The following is a 22,605-nucleotide window of genomic DNA, read 5'->3' as shown; positions in this document are numbered from 1 at the left end:
CAAGGATCCTCAGTCTCATCGCCACTGCAGTCCATTGTTTAAGATGTGAGCTTGTTGTTGCTTATTCAGGCAAAAGTCAGAATGCTTATTTGTTTTATGTCTGTTTTTTAATGAGGGTTTGATTAGACAGCAATAAAGACAAAAGTAAATAGGAGAAATGTTTATTAATAGGTCCCTCCATCCCTATCAACCAAAGAAAAGGCATACCTTAAAATATTGTAGTGAAATGTCTAGGGTGTGTCTGTCTGTGTTCTTGCCACCCTTCACCTTTAAGTAGCTTTTCAAAAATATGTTATAAACAGGTTGCTTCATCCTTGCCCTTTTAGCCTGTTAATGTCTAATTTAAGTAAAGCAGGATGCAATCCCCAGCAAGTTATCTGTTTCTCCTTTCTTGGACCATGCAAATCAAAACAGTCTTCTTCTAAGGAGGGTAGTGAAAAGTTGTGCCAATTGTGTTCATACTTCAGCTATTCCAACGTCCTTTAGTTTATCTTAAATGAGACATTCTCATCTTTGGGCTTTAATTATTCTGTTTAAAAATAAATTTTCAAAGATACTCTGAAGAGAAACTAAGAAAAAAAACAACAAAATAAAAGATTTACCATAATGCAGGTACATAAATATGAACTAAAAATACTTTTAAATTAAAAATTAATCTTTTTTATTTTAAAAATTAATCTAATTAAAATTACAGATTAGGCTGGATAGAATTGATCCATTGCTGAAGCTTAAAAACAAACTAGCTATAAATGTTACTAGTTTTCTACACTGTTGTTACAAGACTTGACTGACATCCGTGATGTACTCTGCAATATTTTTGAAATGATGAAATGTGTGATCCAGAGACTTGAAATATTTCAATACTTGTGTATAGGAATTTTCTTCCATGAACTAGAAATGAAAAAAGTGAGAATGTTTCCTTGCTCAAATCACATTAAGTGGATTCCCTTACATTACTTGCATTCATTTTTAAGATAGTCATAAATGGTTACATAAAATACAGGAATATTTATTATCTGTTGAAGAAGTTGATGGTTTTTATAGTCAATGTATGTATTCAAATGATAAATGTTTCTGCATAATCTCTGACCCAACAATACCATTCCATGCCACTCCAAGAATTCTTCCATCAAAAGTAAAAGCTCCAGGACATAAAGACATGAACCTCTATGCCCATTACCACATTTCTTGAAATCATAAAACTGTTTGGAACTTAATAAATGTTTATCAATGGGTTTTGACTGAATGAAATTATGGCTCACTCATAGTACACATTACTGGGCATCTACTAAAGGTAATATGGTAGTGATATATGCTAGATATCATTAATATAATAGAAACACAATGTACTAAAAGTGTTTTGCAACTAAAAATCACTATACATTGTATGGCTTTAAAAAGGAATGAAATGCTGCTACATGCTATAACATGGATAAACTTTGAAAACATTATGTTAAGTGAAAGAAGCCAGACACAAAAGGACAACTATTATATGATTCCACTTATATGAGGTAGTTAGAATAGGCAAATTATAAACCCAGAAAATAGAATAGAGTTAACCAGAGGCTAAGGGGAGGGGAGAAATAAGGGGTTATTGTTTAGTGCGTACAGTTTCTGTTTGGGATAACAAGAAAGGTCTTAAAATGGATAATGGTAATGGTTGCTCAACATTGTGAATGTACTTAATACCAATAAATGATACACTTAAAAATGGTTAAAATGGTAAATTTTACATTATGGGACATTTTACCAAAATAAAAAATAAAAATATACTATAAAATAAAGTACAAATTTACCTCATACTAGGCATACTATGAAGTTTGCATAAAATTGCACTTATTTTAGGAGCTTATATGGTTATTATCATATTTGGGGACATGTAAAGAAAGCAACAGCTTAAGTAGTCCTCTTGAGTTCTTTCTCTCCATCTTTCCAACCTGGTGTTTTCTAGATTAATGGTTTTGTCACGCCTCTCTTTGAATACTAGCATCAGTAGGAATGCTAGCTAGTACTGGTTTCCTTAAGTATCAGCTAAAAAGTTTAATGTATTTTTATGCTGGTAATTGTTTTAGAACCTGGGAGGGATGTCATTGTTTTCTTAACTTGCCAAAAGCAAATATAGTACTGTAGACAGCATTACTAGAAAGAAATAGTAACTTTGAAGTAGACATATGTCCATCCTAAGCAAACTGAATATATTTCAAAGCAGACCACACCACTCAACTGCTGGCAATGTTCTTCCACATACTTGGCAGTATACTACTCGAAGTCTGAGAACTGTTTCTTTTTTGTAAAAATGATTTTGATTGGAAAACCCTGAATAAATCCTTTGGAATGTGTAACGTTTAGAGCTCCTTCTGGGATTCCTTTTCCATGAATCAAGGTTCTTTGATTCACTATCCTCCTTGGCACTTGCTTCCTAGTCATCTCAGCAGCCTTTGTGCCAGTGCTAATGAAGAGCTCCCAGTTTAGGTCCTAAAGCAGGGAGAACAATAAAAGGAGAACCTCATTTCAAGTACCAGAAATGTCTGGGCTATAAAGGACACACATATTGTCAAAGTAAGCCCAGAGTGGGGTGACATCACCAAGGTCATTCCTGGCTCCACGTCCCCCACAGGAGGAACAACTAACAATTATTTGGAAACAGGACACTATTTGAGAGAATCCTAGAACATGGAGGTGAGGCTGAAGCACCCCCGGGCACCACAGAGACCAAGACAGACTGCATTAGAAGGGTGAGAAAAGGAGCTACACGTTGACCACACTGCCCCTCCCCCAAGCCAGTGGAGCACCATGGGTGAGGTCTCCCCTGAACCTCTGGTTCCTCCAGTAGGAGAAGAGAACTGGGGGACAGCAAGCACCACCACTAGCATTGGGGTTGCTTTGTGGGAGCCACTGCTCTAACCTGCTCCACTGGGATTGCAGGGGAATCTGCAGGGTTTGACCACTAAAAGTTGGACTGTGATGAAGGGGGAAGGGGCATGCAACAGCCAGCACATGGATTGCGACCGATGGAATTCATACCTGCAGTGCCCAAGTAGTGATCACAACTGGCACCTTTGCTTATCTACAGAGCCAGGTTGGTGGGACACTACAACCGGGGAACTCAGCAGGGTACAGATCCACCTGATACGCATCTGGCCCTTGAACCTGGTTTGCCCATACCCAGGGAAAGAGCAGAGTCACAGCCCACCCACTGTGGAGAGTGTCTTCTGGCCATCTGACCAAAAGGGCTGGCAATAAATCCTGGAAGCCATTTGGCCCAGTCGTGCTCCAGCCAAGAGGCAGGCAGCCAGAGCTCATCACTGGCTCTGGTACAAAGCAGAGCCAGTATCAGGTGTGGAGGGATCCTGTACCATGCACAGGCAGGGAGATTCATTCATATCCAAGGCTGAGAGGAGCTCCCAGCTCCTCCCAACTGGGGAGCCTGTTTGAGAAATTAAGAGTCGCCTGGAGTGGTCCCTCCTCATCCCACCCAGGCAAAGGAACTGGGACTAGCCCCATCCCATCTGCTGTGGAGAGTGTCTTCCTGGCCCATCTGACTAGAAGGATTGGTGACAACTCCTAGAAACTGTGCGGCCAAGCAGTGCTCAAGCCTAGAGAAGGGTAGACAGAGCTGATAGTCTGCAAAGCAAAGCCAGTGGCCTTGTTCAGCCACAGAACGTGGAGTGTGGATCAGCTTGAGTTAAGACAACAAAGAGCTTTACTGGCTTTAGAGTTGCTTCTCCTGCTGCACCCAGGCAGGAAATCTAATTCATAGCCCTACTCATCGCTGAATACAGCCTTCAGCACGTCCAACTGGGGAACCTAACCAGAGAACATGGGAAGCTGTACAGCCCATTAAACAGCCCTAGATACAGTGGCACTTGAACAGACAGCACAGCCTGTGGCCTCCCCCTTCTGCAGGGCAAAACCAGTGCCCTCACCTGACCAGGGAATTAAGTGCACACTCTGGCCTGATTTGGGTTCCCAAACAATGAACTATCCAGGCTCTGGGTCCTGTCCAGAGCCAGGTCCTATACAAGCTCTGATTCTCTGCCAGGAAACTAATTCATAGCCCCATGTACTACTACTACTGAATATAATACCCAGTTAAGTCTGGAGGAAGAGCCCAATTATTCAGATATGCAGATACCAATGTAAGGAATCAAGGATCACAAAAATTAGGCAAATAGGACACCACCAAAGGAAAGTAATAAAACTCCAATAACTGACCTTAAAAAAATGAAGATCTGGGCTTCCCTGGTGGCGCAGTGGTTGAGAGTCCGCCTGCCGATGCAGGGGATGCGGGTTCGTGCCCCGGTCCGGGAGGATCCCACATGCTGCAGAGCGGGCTGGGCCCATGAGCCATGGCTGCTGAGCCTGCACGTCCGGAGCCTGTGCTCCTCAACGGGAGAGCCCACAACAGTGAGAGGCCCACACACCACAAAAAAAAAAAAAAAAAGAATATCTATGAACTGTCAAAGAATTCAGAATAATCCTCCTAAGGAAGTTTAGTGAACTACAAGAAAACACAGACAGCTAAGTGAAATTAGGAAAACAATGCTTGAACAAGACAAGAAGTTTGACAAGGAAGTAGCAACATCAAAGAAACAGGAACACTAGATTTTAAAAATAAAATAACTGAACTGAAGAATTCAATAGAAAGTTTCAAAGGTAGATTCGACCATGCAGAAGAAAGAATCAGCAAACTGGAGGACAGGACTTTAGAAATTACCCAGTGAAAGGAACAAAAAGGAAAAGAATAAAAAGAGTGAAGAAAGCCTATGGAAATTATGGGACACAATAAAGTAAACAATGTTCATGTATGGGAATCCCAGAAGAAGAAAAGAGAGAGAGAAAGGGAAAAAAAGTATATTTAAAGCAATAGTGGATGAAACCTTCCCAAACCTAGGATGAGAAATGGACATCCATATCCATGAAGTCCAAACAAGCCCAAATAGGTTGAACTCAAATAGGGCTACTCTGAGACACATTGCAATTAAATCATCAAAAGTCAAAAACAAAGAAAGAATTTTAAGACCAGCAAGAGAAAAGAGAGAAGTTACATACAAGGGAACCCTGGGATAATTGGATATTCACATGTAAAAGAATGAAATTGGACCAATATCTTATACCACTCACAAAACTAACTTGAATTGGATTAAAGACTCAAATGTAAGACCTGAAACTATGCAACTGCCAGAAGAAAACATAGGAATAAAGCTCATTACATGGGTTTGGTAATGACTTTTTGGATATGACACTGAAAACACAAACGACAAAATAAAAAATAAACAAATGGAACTACATCAAACTAAAAAGCTTCTGCACAGCAAACAAAAACAAAAACAAATCAACAAAGTGATTGAAAAGACAACCTATAGAATGCGAAAAACATATTTGTAAACCATATATCTGATAAGGGTTAATATCCAAAATAAATTAAAAATTCATACAAATCAATAGCAAAAAAAAATTACCCAATTAAAAAAAATGAGCAAAGGACCCGATTAGACATTCCTCCAAAGAAGACACACGAAAAGCCAACAGGTACATGAAAAGATGCTCAATACCACTAGTCATTAGGGAAATGCACATTAAAACCACATTGAGATATTACCTCACACCTGTTAGAACAGTCATCCTCAAAAATGTCAAGAGATAACAAATGCTCGTGAGGATGTGGAGAAAAGGGAAGCCTTGTGCTGTTGGTGGGATTGTAGATTGGTAAAGCCAGTATGGAAAACAGTATGGAGGATCCTCAAAAATTAAGACTAGAACTCCATATATCTAGCAACTCCACTTCTGGGAATATATCCAAAGAAAATGAAAACACTAACTCAAAAAGATATCTGCACCCCCATGTTCATAGCAGCATTATTTATAATAGCCAAGACAGGGAAACAATCTAAGTGCCCATTGATGGACAAATGGGTAAAGAGGTTGTTTTATATATTTATAGATATATACGTATGATATGTATATACACACACACACACTGAAATATTATTCATCTGTAAGAAAACAAAGAAATGCTACCATTTGAGACAACAGAAATGGACCTTGAAGGCTTTATGCTAAGTTAAATAAGTCAGAGAAAGAAAGGCAAACACTATATGATCTCACTTATATGTGGAACCTAAAAAAAAAGAAAACAATCATAGAAAAAGAGATCAGACCTGTGGTTACAGGAGACAGAGGGTCAGGGGAGGGGAAATTGGAGGAAGATGGTCAAAGGTACAAGCTTCCAATTGTAAGATAAATACATACTATGGACATAATGTACAACATGATGACTATAGCTAACACTGATGTGTGATATATAGAAAAATCGTTAAGAATAAATTCTAAGCATTCTCTTCACAGGAAAGTATTATTTGATCTCATTTATATAAATTTGTGTGTTTGTGTGAGAGAGAAGGACAGAATACAAAAATGCAAAAAGAAAAGTTGTAAAGTACGAAGCTGCTTAGGTTTATATCTCAACTATAACAGATAACAATGTGTTTAATTTTAATAGGTACAAATATAAATATTAAGCATAGAACAAGCAAAACGAAAAACTGAGCCCAGCGTAGATGTCCTTAAAGCATTTGCAAAGGAGGGCTTTATTAGGCCCGCGAACACCTGCAATTACAGGCAAAATTCTATGTGTGTGTGTTGTGTATGTACTTGGGGAGTGGACGCATAGCCTTTATTGAATTATTAAAGGGGATGTTAAGACCCAAAAGTTTAAAAAGCACTGGAAAGCCTGACCACAAAACCATTTTAAACTACTCTGATTATGTTTTTATAGTTTTCCTTCACTCGTTAACACTTCAAAGAACAGCATGTGAATGTGGAAAGAATCTCTGCCATTTAGGTAAGATCTCTGAGTCTCAGTGTAAAATTAGCATATAGTAGAAGGATGAAATTATACACCATAGATGAAAGTACCTAGCAGAGCGCTTTAAGACTAGTACTTATTTATGCAAGACATCTTCCCCTGCTTACTTGTTTTCCGTAGAATGAAAGCATACTGAAAGCTGGTACAATGTCTTCTTTAAAGTTTTCTTTTGTAATGCTTACTATGCTTTTTGATACGGATGAGCCAATATCCACTTAAGGGCATGTAAGCTCACAATAACTTTTGTTGAATATAACTGTTTGAATGTACTTTCACTATATTATTATATAGGGATTTTAAACTAAAATGTACCTGCACACACTATTTAGAGCCTAACTTGGATATTAGAGTAGCTGGATATACACCCCTGGAAAATAATAGCTAATTTCTTCACTAAAATCAAATTGCTGAACATCTACTTTGCATATACATAGCTGGGCACTGTATTATGAGTTTCAGGTAATAAAAAGTTGTTAGTCAAAGACTCTGCTCCCTAGGGTTATTTTACAACAGCAAATCATTTTCAAACTAAAGGATAGACCAAAATAGAAAGTGCCACAGGCATTTAGACAAGGGAGAAACACATCTGAAATGAGAAGGAAGGTGGGTATGGGGAAGGGTTCATGGAAGAGGCAGTGTATGCTGTGAGCAAGGTTTCAACGTGTAGCAGGGTGAGTGAAAGGAACAAATGAAGACATATAGTCGTGATATCATGAGGCACAAACTAGAAATAAACAGCACTTGTTCTAGGCTGGTCATGAGGTAATTTAAGGGGATTAGTGAGAAACTAGATAAAGAGATATCTCTTTATGTATTACTTATTAATAATACTTTTGAACACAAGTATTTAATTTAAAAAAAGAACAATATAGGGATAGGAGACTAGGAGGTACAAACTATTATTATAAAATGAGCTATAAGGATATACTGCATAGCACAGAAAATATAGCCAATATTTTATAACTATAAATGGAGTATAACCTTTAAGAATTGTGAGTCACTATATTTTACACCTGTAACTTATATAATATTACACATCAACTATACTTCAATTAAAAATGCTATTTTAGTGAATAAAACACTAAGCAGTAAAATTTTTAAAAAAGAACTTAGAAGAGAACTTAAAAATAAAGGCATAAAGAGCAGGTTGAAACAGCGCAGAAATCTGGCAATTAAGAGGCCATTGATAACTTTCAAAATAGCACTTTTTCTACCCATTCTCAGTGGAGGCAAAGCCTTATGAATCCTACTATTTCTTTTTCTGTTTTTCAAAATCTCAGGATAAGTCTATTTCAATTGTAGCTAATGGCAGTAATGCAGCACCAGAAAATGCCTTTTGTAAAGAGAGGGCAACTTTGTGAATCCTAAGTGGGTACTCAAGTCTTAAATTACTGATAACACTGACCACCCACCAGACTAAATGTTTTTTTTTTACGTGATTGGAAAGCAACAGATTGATTTCAATTCTATCTTGTCATATCTACAAAAAAGTTCCTACAGTTCATTTAGCAACTAATAGAATACATCCTTCTATTTGGTATTACTCCTCCTTAACACGGGGCAATTAATTTTTCCTTTCTCTGGGAAACGTTTTTAACAAAGGCAATAGAGTCATAAATTAGTTTCGGTTAGGAAATCATACAACTATTTCTACCTAGGGCTTTGAATTTAGAAACTTTCCTCAGAAATTGTTTAAATATAACAAAGTCCAAATTCAGAAATACCTTAAATTTAATTATCTTAGTTGCACTAAAATAACAAATTCTATTTTCTATCTTGTTTTCTTTCTTCCCCAGAAGGCTTCTCCAACCCTAATCCATAACTTAATGCATTCATCTCACCTATACAATCACTGGCAGGTATGATGCCGGCTTTGGCGGCTCCAGTCCCCTAATCCTGACCCATTTCTTGCCAAAGAACTCAGTTTCTTCAGAAACCAAGTAACAGACATTTCAATTTCTAACCATCATTAGCATATTTTCATGTACTAATACTCAACATAAAAACACCTTTCAAAATTACAGAAATTTTTACTGTACTTAAGATCAATTGTACTAACCTGTATTTCATAAACCTTGGGCTACTTTCTAAAAAATGAATTATTATTTTAATATGTTTTTCACTTATTATTCAGAATAATTATTCATATAATTAAATATTTTACAATTAGGTAAGAAAGGTGGAAAATAGTTTTGCTATTCTTGTTCTTTGTTCTCTCTTCTAGTTGGTGTGCCTGAGTCAAAATTTTAGAATATTGAAAATTTACTATTTCAAACCCAAACCACATTTAAAGATAATAATAACAACCAGCCAAAACAATATCGGTCCAGAGGTTTGCATGGTCCGGGGAACAGTTCTCTGAGGGGGCCATTTGGAGTGGGATTTGCCCACCCCCCTCCACTCCTTCTGCCTCATATACTGAAGATAGAGACAAAGAAACCAACTCAACTCTTTCCAAAGTGTATCTATAAATAGAGAATTTGTAATCAGAAAAACAATAACGATATATAATAGAAGTAACATGATTTTTCAGAACCAGTATCTTGTTCTAAAGCAATATTTAAAAAAGAAGGTAAGAAGGTTAGCTATAAACCCTGGACCTCTTTTTCATTGGTCTCCTATTTTAATTTGTTAAAATAAAACCCATGGCCTTTTGAGTCAAACTGTCTCTTTAATTTCAGATTTAAAGATAACAAATCTCTTTTTAAATGGAATATTGGCACACAGACACCACACAGTCTGGCTTATTGCAACTGTTCTCTGTTGGTGAAGTGGCACATTTGTAATCCCCACCATAGCAATCTTCACCATTTCACAGAATATCATTCAATTGTACATCCCTAGGTGGGCAACAAGAATGGGCACTTGAGCTCAGCAGCAAAGCGTTTGTGGGGAAATCCTAGGTCAGAACCCCCAAAAGGGGAGACTAACTTGAGGATGCCCAAATAACCTGAGGTTTACCTTGGCCACCTCCCCTGGCTTTCTGACTGCCTGTGGGAAAAGCCTCTCTGGAATCTCTTTTGAGGTTATTGGGGGAATCCTAGGACAAACACACTGCTTGCTTTTGCAGGAGGACTTGCCCCATACCCTACCCAGCTAGGTGTCTCACAACCTAGCTGGACTAAAAAAGCTTCAAGAAAAACGGGACAGACTGACATTTGCATTTCTACTTCCACCTAGTCTTATGCACGTGGAGCAAAATATGTAGGTATAGCCCTCTTTCTCACACCCCAACAGATTCTGCTGTCCTCGAAACCCATCTGGTAGCTGCAGTGACTACAACGAAGGGAGTTATCGGAAACCATGTTGGTACTGGGTTTAAAGGATTTTTCATGCCATGCATTTTGGGGAAGGACACAGATAATAGTCCAAGCATGGTATAAGGCAATGTCCTTTCTGGGTCCTTGAAAAATCAGTCACGGAACAGAGGTGGTGGACAGGAGCTGACAAGAGCTGGCTTGTTAATGAGCACAGCATCCCCGGGGTGGGGGGTGGGGGAATCAATGAAATGATTGACAAGAGAAGATGGTAAATGAAGGGAGAAGTGGGGACAAGTGCTGCTCAACCCAAGCTGAACTCCAGGAGGTAAGTTTCTCCTCTAATTTGAGATTCTTTCTAAAGGTTCAGTATTGAAGTGGGTGTTTGACGTTGAAATGTGCAGACCCATTCTAATAACTGGAAAGGGAGAAGACTGAGGAAGGCAAAAGGAGAGGGAAGATTTCCGATTACTTCTCTAGGCTGCTGACAAGAACCTGCTGCTCGCAAACCAGAAATTAACCAAGCGAAGGTTGAAGGTAGCAACGTAAAAGTGAAACTCAAATTATTTTCCATTCTGAATCCTCTTCAATATCGAAGCGAGTGTGGCACAGCAATGGTTGATTATCTTAAGATTACAGAGGCTGACCGCCTTCTTTGTTTGCCCAGTAACACCGCTCCTCCAATCATCTCAAGCACTTGGCTGATTAATATTTCAATTCCAGTTGCTGCTCCTTTTCCCATTGCAGAAGGCGGCAGGGATATTCCCCTTCTTCCCTCTGTATTACAAACCCCATTACTAACCAAGCAGAAAGCACCGCGCAGTGTGGCCGAGGCTAATAATAGCCGGGCTGCTTACCTTCTCCGGAGGGATCGAATCAGCGCATGTCCCCGCGCCGGCTGCCCCGGGGCCGCAGTGCCGCCGCGCCGGGTCTGTGCTTGGTCAGTTCGGCCGGCCCCCACCCCACCTGCCAGCTGCAGCAGCTGCTCCCGCCGCTCCCGCCGCCGAGCTCCGGCCGCAGGAAGTCATCCCCCGCGCCGGGCCGGATCGCCACATTCCGCGCCAGCCGCGGGGGGAGAGGGGCCTCTCCCTGCTGCGGGGACCGGCTCCTGGAAACTGCGCTCAAAGATCGCTACCCTTCCCGGTTGTAGGGTTATTTTCTAGGAATGCTTTTACAGAAGAAGCGTCGCCGGCTGGTGGACCGAGAGAGAAGAGCCAGAGTGACTTTCTCTGCAGAGCGCCTTACCTCTGAGCGCTCCCCTGTCACTCCCGCGGCATGGACAGCTCCATTCCGCTGTGTGGGTTTTCCACCCTCTTCATCTTCCTTATCTGTATTGTTCATTTCGCTGAATTTGAGAGTGGGATTAGCTTTGAAGATATCATTCAAACACTCCGAAAATATTTTAAATTGGCGACTAGTTTTTCTAAGCCCCTGTAGCAAGCTCCACTTTCCCTCAACACACACACACACACACACACACACACACACACACACAGTTACTCGCACGTACACACCCAGCCAAACCACTCACAATTAGGAAAGCTGGGACCTCTCGCCCTCTTGCCTACGTAATGGAACAGGAAACTCCCAAAGGAGTGGGGAAGTAGGACCGGCTAGCGAAAGCACTCGAGGAAAGAGAGAGGGGTCGCCCCAAGATTTTGTTGCTGTTCAGTAGTGTCCTTAGTGGACAGATGTTCCCCCTCTAACCCCCTGGCCCCGCCCCAAGTGGAATGGCTGGTCTGGTGACCGCTGTAACATTTGGAAACAAAGAAGCTGAAGCCACATTAACAGGTGGCTGCATCTCTTTCTTTCCCGAAGGATTTATCAGAATTGGCTTTAGGAATAATATTAGCATATACGTATATAATAAACCCTTTCCTTCTCTCTTTAAATTGGCACCAGCTATTAACAGGTTTCTCTCTCTCTCTCATTTTCCTCCCTCCCTCCTTCCCTCCCTCCCTCTCCTAAGCTGACCAGATCATCAGTTTCCGGACTTAAGGGGGAAAAAAGGCCAAGGATGTGCTCTCTTTACAGCTGAACCAGGGCTTATTTTCCCGGTGTTCAGCCATTCCCAAGTAGAGAGGCTTTTTGACACTAGGGTTCTCTGTGAGTGAACTTCTCACATTCAGCTTGCTTTTGGAATTGCCCATCACTAGGTCCAGGCCAGTTTTATCCTTGGATTTGTCCAGCAACCTAAACAGTATAATTGCACAAGGCCAAGGCAGTACTTTTAATCTAGGAAGAGTTCCCAGCTCTCTGTTTAGCAGTTCCAAAATTAGGAGGAGGTAGTGTAGCAAACAGTTTCAACAAGGCTCAGTAAGAATTCTTGACCCTAGAATGCGGGCTTTTTAAAAGCTGGAACAACCTAATTCATCTCTCTGAGTTTCACTTTCATAAAATTAGACCTCACCAAAGAGCAGGGGATTCTTAATATGTATCAAAGTGTATGTGGAATCTGGATGGGAATATTACATCTTTAATTTCACTAACCTCTAGCTGCAATTTAGTATTTAGCATGTCCTTTAAATCTAAATGCAGACAACAAACCACAATAATATTAGGAGTACCCGTGACTATATCCCCAGCAGATACCACAGACAATTTCCTAAGGCAGTTTTTATAGTTATCTCAAAGTATCACTAGTCTGATGTTACAATCAAATCATCATTACCTTTTTTTGTTTTATCTAATAGACTATATCTATTTTAGAATGGTTTTAGATATACAGAAAAATTAAGGGGATAATACAGAGTTCTTATATATCTCATTCCCAATTTCCTCGATTATTGACACCGTACACTAGTGTGGTACCTTTTTTACAATTAACGAGCCAATATTAATACAATAATATTAACCAGAGTCTGTACTTTATTCAGATTTCCTTGGCTTTTGCCTAGTGTCCTTAATTCCATTTCAGGCTTCCATCCAGGACACCACATTACATTTAGTTATCAAGCCCCCTTAGGCTCCTCTGAGCTGTGGTAGTTTCTCAGGCTTTTCTTGTTTTTGATAACCTTGACAGTTTCTTTTTTAAATGTATTTATTTAATTTATTTATTTTTGGCTGTGTTGGGTGTTCGTTGCTGCATGTGGGCTTTCTCTAGTTGCGGAAAACGGGGGCTACTCTTGGTTGCAGTGCGCAGGCCTCTCATTTCAGTGGCCTCTCTCGTTGTGGAGCACGGGCTGTAGGCGCGTGGGCCTCCGTAGTTGCAGCACATGGGCTCAGTAGTTGTGGTTCACGGTCTCTAGAGCGCAGGCTCAGTACTTGTGGCGCACGGGTTTAGTTGCTCCCTGGCATGTGGGATCTGCCCAGGCCAGGGCTCGAACCCGTGTCCCCTGCATTGGCAGGCGGACTCTCAACCACTGCGCCACCAGGGAAGCCCCAACCTTGACGGTTGTGAGGAGCAGTGATCAAGTGTTTTGTAGCATACCTCACTAATGTAAACTGTCCAATGCTTTTCTCATGGTAAGACTGGGATTATGGTTTATTGGGAGGACAACCAGATAAAGTGCCTTTTTTATAACATCTTATCAAGGGTACATGCTATCAACGTGATTTGCCTGTTGATGTTGACCTTGATAACCTGGCTGAGGTCGTGTCTCAGATTTCTCCACTGTAAAGTTACTCCTCCACCCCTTCCACACTACACTTGTTGGAAGGAAGTCACTATGTGAAGCACAAACCCAAAGAGTGGAGAGTTATGATCCACCTCCTTGAGGACAGAGTATGTACATAAAGTATTTGGAATTCTTCCACACAGATTTGTCTATTTTCCCCTAAACATTAATTTATTCAATTATTGATATTTATTTATATCAGTATAGACTCATGGATATCTATTTTATCCTTTGGGTTATAATCCAATACTACTTTATTTTGTTGTTTGAATTGTTCCAGCTTTGGCCATTGGGAGCGTTTGCTTTTGGCGCCTGTGCTCCTTTGACATACTCCCTTTGGGGTGTGTGAGTTTGTGTGTGTGTGTGTATCTGTGTTTAGCATGCATGTTTGTGTGTGTGTTTAACACTTCCTGACTTTCTGGTACCACAAGATGCTCCAGGCTCATTTTGTGTATTTCCTGCCCCAGTCCTAGAATCAGTCATTTCTCTGAGGAGCCCTGATTCCTTTTATTGGAGAGTAGTAATAGAAACCAAGATCTGGGCTCTAGATGTGCTGTTGCTAATGGGCTATTATTTGATTAGGCTCTCTTGACTGAGAGAACAAAGAAATATATATGTACACTAACCCATGTATATACACATATCAGTAAATATTTCTATATATAACTATCTATATCTATATTGAGCTGAGTGTATACTGATGTCTGCAACTATAATGCATTAACGCTGAGATTAGTTTAGCCTTCTCCTCTTGTTTATCTGTAAATTCATACTTCAATATTGAGAAATGTGGCTACCACCATCCACCATCTATTTATTTAATTGTTCAATTTCAGTACACATGTATCAGAGCTGTGAACCCATCTCCCCAACATCACTATTTTTAAGTATAGTAGTTAATAGAGTCTCTGTTGTATCTCGTTATTTAATGAGTTTAAATACCCATTCGTTTCTATATCACAAATTTGGTTTTTAAAATAGTCTAATGACTGCACTTAAAACATAGTAACTAGTTTCTTTTGAGATTCTATGTATTATATTTTATGAATTTAAAAGTGTTATTTTAAGACTCTTTAAATGGGCTACTCCATATTGTCAAAGGGATCCACAGTAAAAAGAAGGTTAGGACCCCAACCTCACAAAGATTATTGTCAGTTTATAATGAGATGATGTGAAATTGTCTGGTGCAAATGTTGGGAGCTCATGCTTGATAAGTGTTAGCTTTGTCCACTTGGGCAGGCTTCTTTCTCCTTTAAAGTTCTAAATACCTTGGAAGAGAGAACATGCTAAACCTTATGGTTAATAATTTATAATGTAGTGGAAGGATTTGCTAGGTATCAGTGTTGGAGGTAAAGGTCCATATAAGGTTGACGGAGGATGAGTGATTCCACTGCAGAAGTTTGTACTTGATATAAATTAATATAAGTGCAAGCAATGTATTTTAAGTTCATTCTAGAGGAGTAGTTCAGAATAGCTTCACAGAGGAGAAGACCTGAGCTATCTTGGGAGATGTTTAAACAGATGAGGAGTGGAGCCGGAGTTGGGAAGGCAAAGGCAATGTAGCCTTAGAATGCAAATGTTCACAGACATGATCTTGTGGCTTATTCACCATCCTTACCAACCTAATAAGGACACCTGCTGGTAGCTGCATCATCATCATCATCACCATCAACATCATCACCATCATGTTAATAAAGAATGGATATATTTGCCAGGTAGTCAAACAAGCTCTTTGCACGTAGCACCTAGATGTTTTCTACGATCCACCTTATGAGTTCAATCATTGTAATTATTCTCATTTTTCACATACAAAAATGAAGACTTAGAGAGATTAAGTAATTTGTTCAAATCTTGGTGTGTGCCCTCTCAACTCCATGCTCTTTACCTCTGTGCTTAACAGGCTAGGATGATTTGCCCATATTAAGGGCTCAAATATTGGTTGATAAGTATAATAATCTCATAAAAGGAAAAGTGAAGTAATCTACTTTGATGTTTATGATGCAGTTTGGTGAATGCACTTAAGTGCCAATAGATGAATAATAAAAGTTAGAAACACACAAACATAGAGAAGAAAAATTCATATGTGTATGTCTGCTGGGAACAAAAAATCCTCCTGAATGTCTAACTTCTTAGTAAATATCAGGATATCACATACACATCATTAGGCAGCACCAATGGAGGATCCTCTGTACCCTGCAAGAGGGCACTGTTATAGATGCACAGAAAGAAAATTCATATTTCCTGTACATTATAAATAAGGACATACTATGATCACTCTTTAAGAATGAAGTAATTTGAGTTTTTAAATTTTCCTTATCAATTGGTGTATATGAATCATGTTAGGTGAAGAATTATTGGTTGATTGGACATTTTATGTTTTAATTCTTTACAGAAAACAGTAAACAAATCCTTTTAGGCTTAAAATATCACATTCAGCAAATGAGTTATTATACTGAAGAAAGTGATGAATTCAGTAAAGTGTCTGGAATCTAAAATAAGAAGTAATTGAAGGAACTGGGAATAGATGACATGAAGCAAGACCAGGAGAGAAGTAGGTGGTCGCTCTAAACGATTTTAGGAGTTGTCCTATGAAAAAGGGTTTAGACTGTCCCACACTGAAGATTTTAGACCAAGTAGACAGGTTTAGGTTGATAAAAGGATGAATATTTTGACAAGTAGAACCTTTCAACTATAAAATGGACCGACTGCATTTTAAACTCAAGAACTCCCTGTTACTGAAGCGCTTTAACAGAGGTTGAAGTTAAGCAGTTGGAAAAGTGAGAGCCTTTACAGTGAGAAAATTCTATGATTCTATGGTTTTCAACTCATAAATTTGTGTAGTTCATCCATTTTACTCATTGTATACACTTAAGTATATTGTTCCTTGAAATGGCCATTCAAAGTTGTTTCCTGTGCCACACACTATGAATGTTAGGGTTGGTCCTGTGTAAATCTTACCCCCATTGAATTAGTATTAACCCTAAACAAGCAGCTTTCTTCCATAAGGAAACAAAAAAAGAGGTTCAGAAATGTCCAAACTAAGTTTTTATAAAACTGTGTTATCAAATCTAATTTATCAAAAAACTTCAAACAGGGGCTTCCCTGGTGGCGCAGTGGTTGAGAGTCCACCTGCTGATGCAGGGGACACGGGTTCGTGCCCCAGTCCGGGAAGATCCCACACGCCGTGGAGCGGCTGGGCCCGTGAGCCACGGCCGCTGAGCCTGCGCCTCCGGAGCCTGTGCTCCACAACGGGAGAGGCCACAATGGTGAGAGGCCCGCGTACCGCAAAAAAATAAAAATAAAAGGAAGATGCAGACCTGTATGCTTCAGGATTTTCTCACCAAAGCCCCACACAATTTCTTTACTATTCCAGCCAAGTATGGCCTAGCCCTACCCTCATCCCTGTTTTCCTTGGTTTAGTAATAAAGAAAGAGATGGGAATAAAGAAGAGATATCAGGTAGAAAGATATAAAATAGTGGGGAAAATAATATAAGTGAAGTCAAGTACCACCATCATTTACTAGAAGTGAACTTTCAGCACCAGCATTAATATTTTTTCCTGTTATATCTGTAAATGATAATAACTAATATGTACATAACAATTTTCAATTTAAACAAATCTCATTTTTATAACTAACTACTTCGCAACAAGTAACATGCTAAGGCAACATCAATAGATGAAAAACGGTAGTCCCTGGCCCCAAGGAATGTTGCCCAGGAGAACACAGATATATGTAAACAACACAATCACAATACAGTGTAGTGAGTGCAACAATCAGGCATGCAGAAGTGCAAGGGTAGCAAAAAGGAGCATGTGATCACAACACTAAAAAGAAGACTGCACAAAAGACATAATATGTAAACTGAGGTTTGAAAACTGAAGTGGGTTTCCCAGGTGCCCCATAGGGAGAAAGGAATTCTTGGAGGAGGGAAAAGCATAAATGAAGGCAGTGAATTGTTCATATAATCCAGAAGTGAAGTAGGCAATGGCAGGAGAAATGATTGGACACAGGCATCATGAATACTTGCATGTCTGCATTTTAGGAAGTCCATTCTAAAGGAAACTTTGAGGATCAACTCGGAGGTGGGGGGCTGCTGGGGGGACAGAACTAGTCATTGCTGCCAGAAACACGGGAACCACTTTCTACCAACCCACCAAAATAACGACTTCAAAGGCAACATGGTATCACAGAAAAGGTTTGTTTTTTTGTTTGTTTGTTTTTAGTTCATTAGGTCTCACTTAAAATTCTGATTCCACAATGCACTTGCTTTGGGATCTTGAACAACACTCATAAGCTCTGCAAGTTTCAGTGTAGTAAGTTTATGTGATTACCTTCATCTGTAATATCCCTGTGTTGCAATCTTAATGGAAACTCAAGTTCAGGTCAAAGACAAGTTTCTCTGTGACCTCTCCTCTGAATTGATTCAAAAGCCGTCTCGCCCGTCCTCATTTGGCTTCTCTTATGGAATCTCATAAAAACTTCTATGACCTCTTTCGGGTTTTTTTGTTGTTGTTGTTGTCTGTTTGTTTGTTTTTTAATTTAAGTATAGTTGATTTACAATGTTGTGTTACTTTCAGGTGTACAGCACAGTGATTCCTTTTTCACATTCTTTTCCCTTATAAGTTATTACAAAATATTGAGTAGAGTTCCCTGTGCCAATAAGGAGATCCTTGTTGTATCTATTCTATGTCTTATTTGAATGACCGTAGCACTCGTTGTCTGTATCATTTTTATGTCTCTGGTTGCTTTGTGACTGAAAATGAAAAATTTCTATTTGTTCATTCCCTGGCCCTTCCTTAAAAATGTGTTCATTTATGTATTTCATATTTATTGACTACATCTTAGACACCGTGTTAACTGCTGGTTCTAGATGTTAGTAAAATATAGACCTTCCTGCTCAAAAGGTCACAGTATTTGTGGGAAAACGAAAAAATGAACAACCTATATCTCAAAGAGCTTTGTACTTCCCAAAGAGAACACACCTAGTAGGTACAATAAATACATGTATCATACATAAATGTATAAATAGTTAATGGGATTAAAAACTAGAGATAACTGCTTTTCGATTCTGAGGAAATGATGATTATATTTCACCAGAAGCTCAATACCACTCTGAGAATGAGGGCTTAACCCCCGTCCTGACTCACTGCATTGCTTTTCTGTATAAAAATACACAAGTCTGTATATGCGCTCTAGAAAAAGGCTTATCTGGCATGAATTTCAGAGAGCAAGAAGAAAACTTCAAGAAGTTCAGAGAAGCATCCAGAAGCTCAGATGATTGACACTAATACAACTTGCTTGACAGGAACATTGAGCTGTAAATCTCACAAAATTAGATGATCTTTGAAGAATTTCAAAACCTCCTGCTATTAATTGGAAATCCTAGAAGAACCGCTTCTTTTAAAGCATACCGATAATATGGTTTACAGCTTAATATTCAGAAGCCTATGTTTTGGCTAAGTGAGCTTCAGGAAAGAAGGAAACTTGTGGTTCAGTTCCATCTACTCTGCAACCTCTGGTCAAGACATCTACTTCTGTGCTCAGCCATCTTATCATCTGTAAAATGGAGGCAACTCTAAGAAAACATAGTTACAGAGATGTTGCACAGTTTCATGCGTCATTGTCTTCATTTGTTTCAGAAAACCAATAACATCTAAGCTACTACTGCAAAGAGTGCAATGTTACTTGGGGTCATCTAGTGCAGCTCTGTCAAAGTAAAGAAAAGGAAAGGGGCCTAGAATAACTATAATTTTCCCAACAGGACACTATTATTTTATTGTAAATCTGAGTCAAGAACCCTGATCTCTTTGATGTCATTCCATTGTTCTTTCGTTGGGTTCTGAACAACCCAGAGAAAGAAAGAGAAATAAAACTCCTATGTGCTGTGCCACTGGTACAGGACGTGGCAAGATTGGAATTGGAGCACTACATATTAACAGGTATTTGGGAAATTCTTCAAACTAATTAAGATATATACCAGGTCCATAAAAAACAGTATGTTTTCTCAAGATGATTCTGTGGAGTGAACAGAACTGGTAACTGAAGGTGTCTGTGTGCTGCAGTTCCAAACAGGATGGGTGAATGCTTGTTTTATGGCACCTTGAAGACTCCACCCCAACATACACATTAAAATAAAATTAACATTTCAACTGGGTCATAGTTAATTCTGCATGCTCTTGTAAGTCAGCAAAATATTCCATATATCATTTAAGTTGTCACTCACTTTTTTTTTTTTTTGCGTTACGCGGGCCTCTCACTGTTGTGGCCTCTCCTGTTGCGGAGCACAGGCTCTGGACGCGCAGGCTCAGCGGCCATGGCTCACAGGCCTAGCCACTCCACGGCATGTGGGATCTTCCCGGACCGGGGCACGAACCCGTGTCCCCTACATCGGAAGGCGGACTCTCAACCACTGCGCCACCAGGGAAGCCCCATATCTGATTCTTGTATTAGGACTCTTCTAAATTTTATATACATTGGAAAATAACTCATGTCTTTCTAACGTGTATATCTTTGATTATATTTTCTATTTTCATAAAGCTTCTTGTATTCTCAAAACATGTGTAAATAATGGCTTCATGTAACTAATCAATAATCAGCCATTTTTTCCAGATTTTCAAATGTGTTGGTATAAAGCTACCATAGTATTCTTTTGTAATTAAAAAAATTCACTCTGTTTTATAGCTAGTCCCATCTCTATCATATTTGGCAAATATTGCTTATTTTATTGGTCTTTGTAAAGAACAAGCTTTTGGTTTTACTTGTCATGTTTACTGCTTTTCTTCTCTATTTTTGACTTTTCTCTTGATTAATTTTGTCCTTCTACTCTTTGGGATTTACCTTGTTCTTTTTCTATGTCTACTGTCCATTTCCTGTAGCTTCAAGAGGCATTTTCAACAACTCAATGAGCTCTGCCAGCTGTGTCATGGCCACTTCATCATATGCCATTAAAACTTAATCTCATACACTGGGTGAAGACTCCGCAGTCTTATTTTGCTTTCAGAATTGTTCTATAGCCTTGGATCCTTCTTCTTCTCCTAAATTAGCACTATCATCAGGGAAAATTCTAGTGGGCCTAGAATTCTAGGCTTGCCTTTCCTGTAGTTTCATAATCAAAGAAAAAACATTTCCACCCTTTTTTTGATGTTGATCGAAAATTTAGCAACACTTCTTTGCACTGTATTCAAATCCCAAAATATAAGCAAGCCTTCATGCACACAGGCTCACTGAAATGTCATAACTTTAAACTATGTATGACCTTGAACAATGACCTTTCCAGATACTCCACACTCTTTCTAGGTGTTCAGACTTTTTCATTCCTACAACATCTTTTACATATGGTCGATTTGTGTCATAAGTTCTTCCTCACTCCCACTTCTGAGTATATATCCAAAGGAAACATCATCATGATTTGAAGAGATATCTGTACTCCCATGTTCATTGTAGCATTATGCACAAGAGCCAAGGTATGGAAACAACCTAAGTGTCCACAGTAGATTAATGGATAAAGGAAATATGGTATATGTATACAATAGAATATTATTCAACCTTAGAAAAGAAGAAAATCCTATCATTTAAGTCAACATGTAGAAAACTGGAGGACACAATGCTAAGTGAAATAAGACAAAGACAAATAGTGCATGATGTCACTTATATGTGGACTCTAAAAAATAATGAAATAAATCAACTCTTCCCTCTGTGGACATTTTCCTCAGCAGAATCTAGCAGCCTCTACTATGAGTCTTATCTTTTTTTTTTATTGTTGTACCAGATCACAACCCCAGGGAACCTATGTATTTACCGATGTATATCTACATTATAGTTTACCATTGTTATTTTTCTTTGTAATTCATTCCTTCCACTTCTGGCATCAGAACCTCATTTTTACTTTGGAGAAGTCCTTGTGATTCAGGTAGGCTGTGTGTCTCCTCCCTAGGCTGTGTGACTTGGGGCTGGCTAGACACAGTGTTTTACATATACTCTATATGTCTTAAGTACTTATTTCTCTGGTTTCCATCATTTTCCCTCCAAATTTTTGTGTACTTATTTTTTAATTGACATTTGTAATCCTTTCTTTTGTTTGACTAAGGTACTGTTCAACTGATCTTCTGAGTGCTTAATTTCAGCTTTTTTAATTCTAGAAGTTTCTTTTGGTTGCATTTCACAGATAATTTTTGCTTAAATTGTACATGTTGCCCTTCTTTTAATACATTAATCATAATTTGAAATAATAATTTCATTGAGATATAATTTACTTTCCATATTATTTAAAGTGTACAATTTCATGTGTTATGCATCTACCACCACAATCAATTTTAGAACTTTCATCCACCCCCCAAAAGAAAAAGAATCTATTATAGGTCACTCACTCCCCTATTTCTCCAAACCCTAGGCAGCCACTAATCTGTCTCTACAGATTTGTCTAGACTGGACATTGCATACAAATGGAATCATACAATTACTTAGCATGTTTTCAAGTTTCATCCATGTTGTAGCATGCATCAGTACTTGATGTCTTTTTATGGCTGAATAATATTCCATGGTGTGGATATTACTATGTTTCATTTATCCATTCACAGTAAATGGCCATTTGGGTTATTTCCACTTTGGGGCTCTTATGAATAATGCTGCTGTGGTTGGATTTACGTGCAAGTTTTGTATGCAGGTCTAGATTTGTTTTTTCAGTTAACAGACTGTTTCGGAGCAGTTTCTGGTTTACAGAAAAATTAAGCAGAAAGGACAGAGTTCTCATACCTCCTTACCTCTCTAGCCAGTTTCCCCTATTATTAACATCTTACATTAGCGTAATACATTTGTTATAGTTAATGAACCCATATTGATACATTATTACTAACTAATGTCCA

At 38.9% G+C, this 22,605-nt stretch overlaps 1 long non-coding RNA gene across 1 annotated transcript; it reads right to left on the bottom strand.

Annotated features, from left to right (window-relative positions):
• Positions 1-2,174: 2,174 nt before the first annotated feature.
• Positions 2,175-11,971, bottom strand: LOC309800336. The gene is made up of 3 exons (XR_014293443.1): positions 11,371-11,971; positions 4,216-4,377; positions 2,175-2,475 (listed from the first exon to the last, which is right to left on the bottom strand). It is a non-coding gene; the product is annotated as an uncharacterized lncRNA (long non-coding RNA).
• Positions 11,972-22,605: the final 10,634 nt, after the last annotated feature.

The sequence above is a fragment of the Mesoplodon mirus genome (assembly GCF_964341445.2).
Source record: "Mesoplodon mirus genome assembly, chromosome: 3".
In the NCBI taxonomy this organism is placed as follows: Eukaryota; Metazoa; Chordata; class Mammalia; order Artiodactyla; family Ziphiidae; genus Mesoplodon; species Mesoplodon mirus.
Note: the sequence above shows the minus strand (reverse complement) of the source record. Positions and strands in the feature narration are given on the sequence as shown.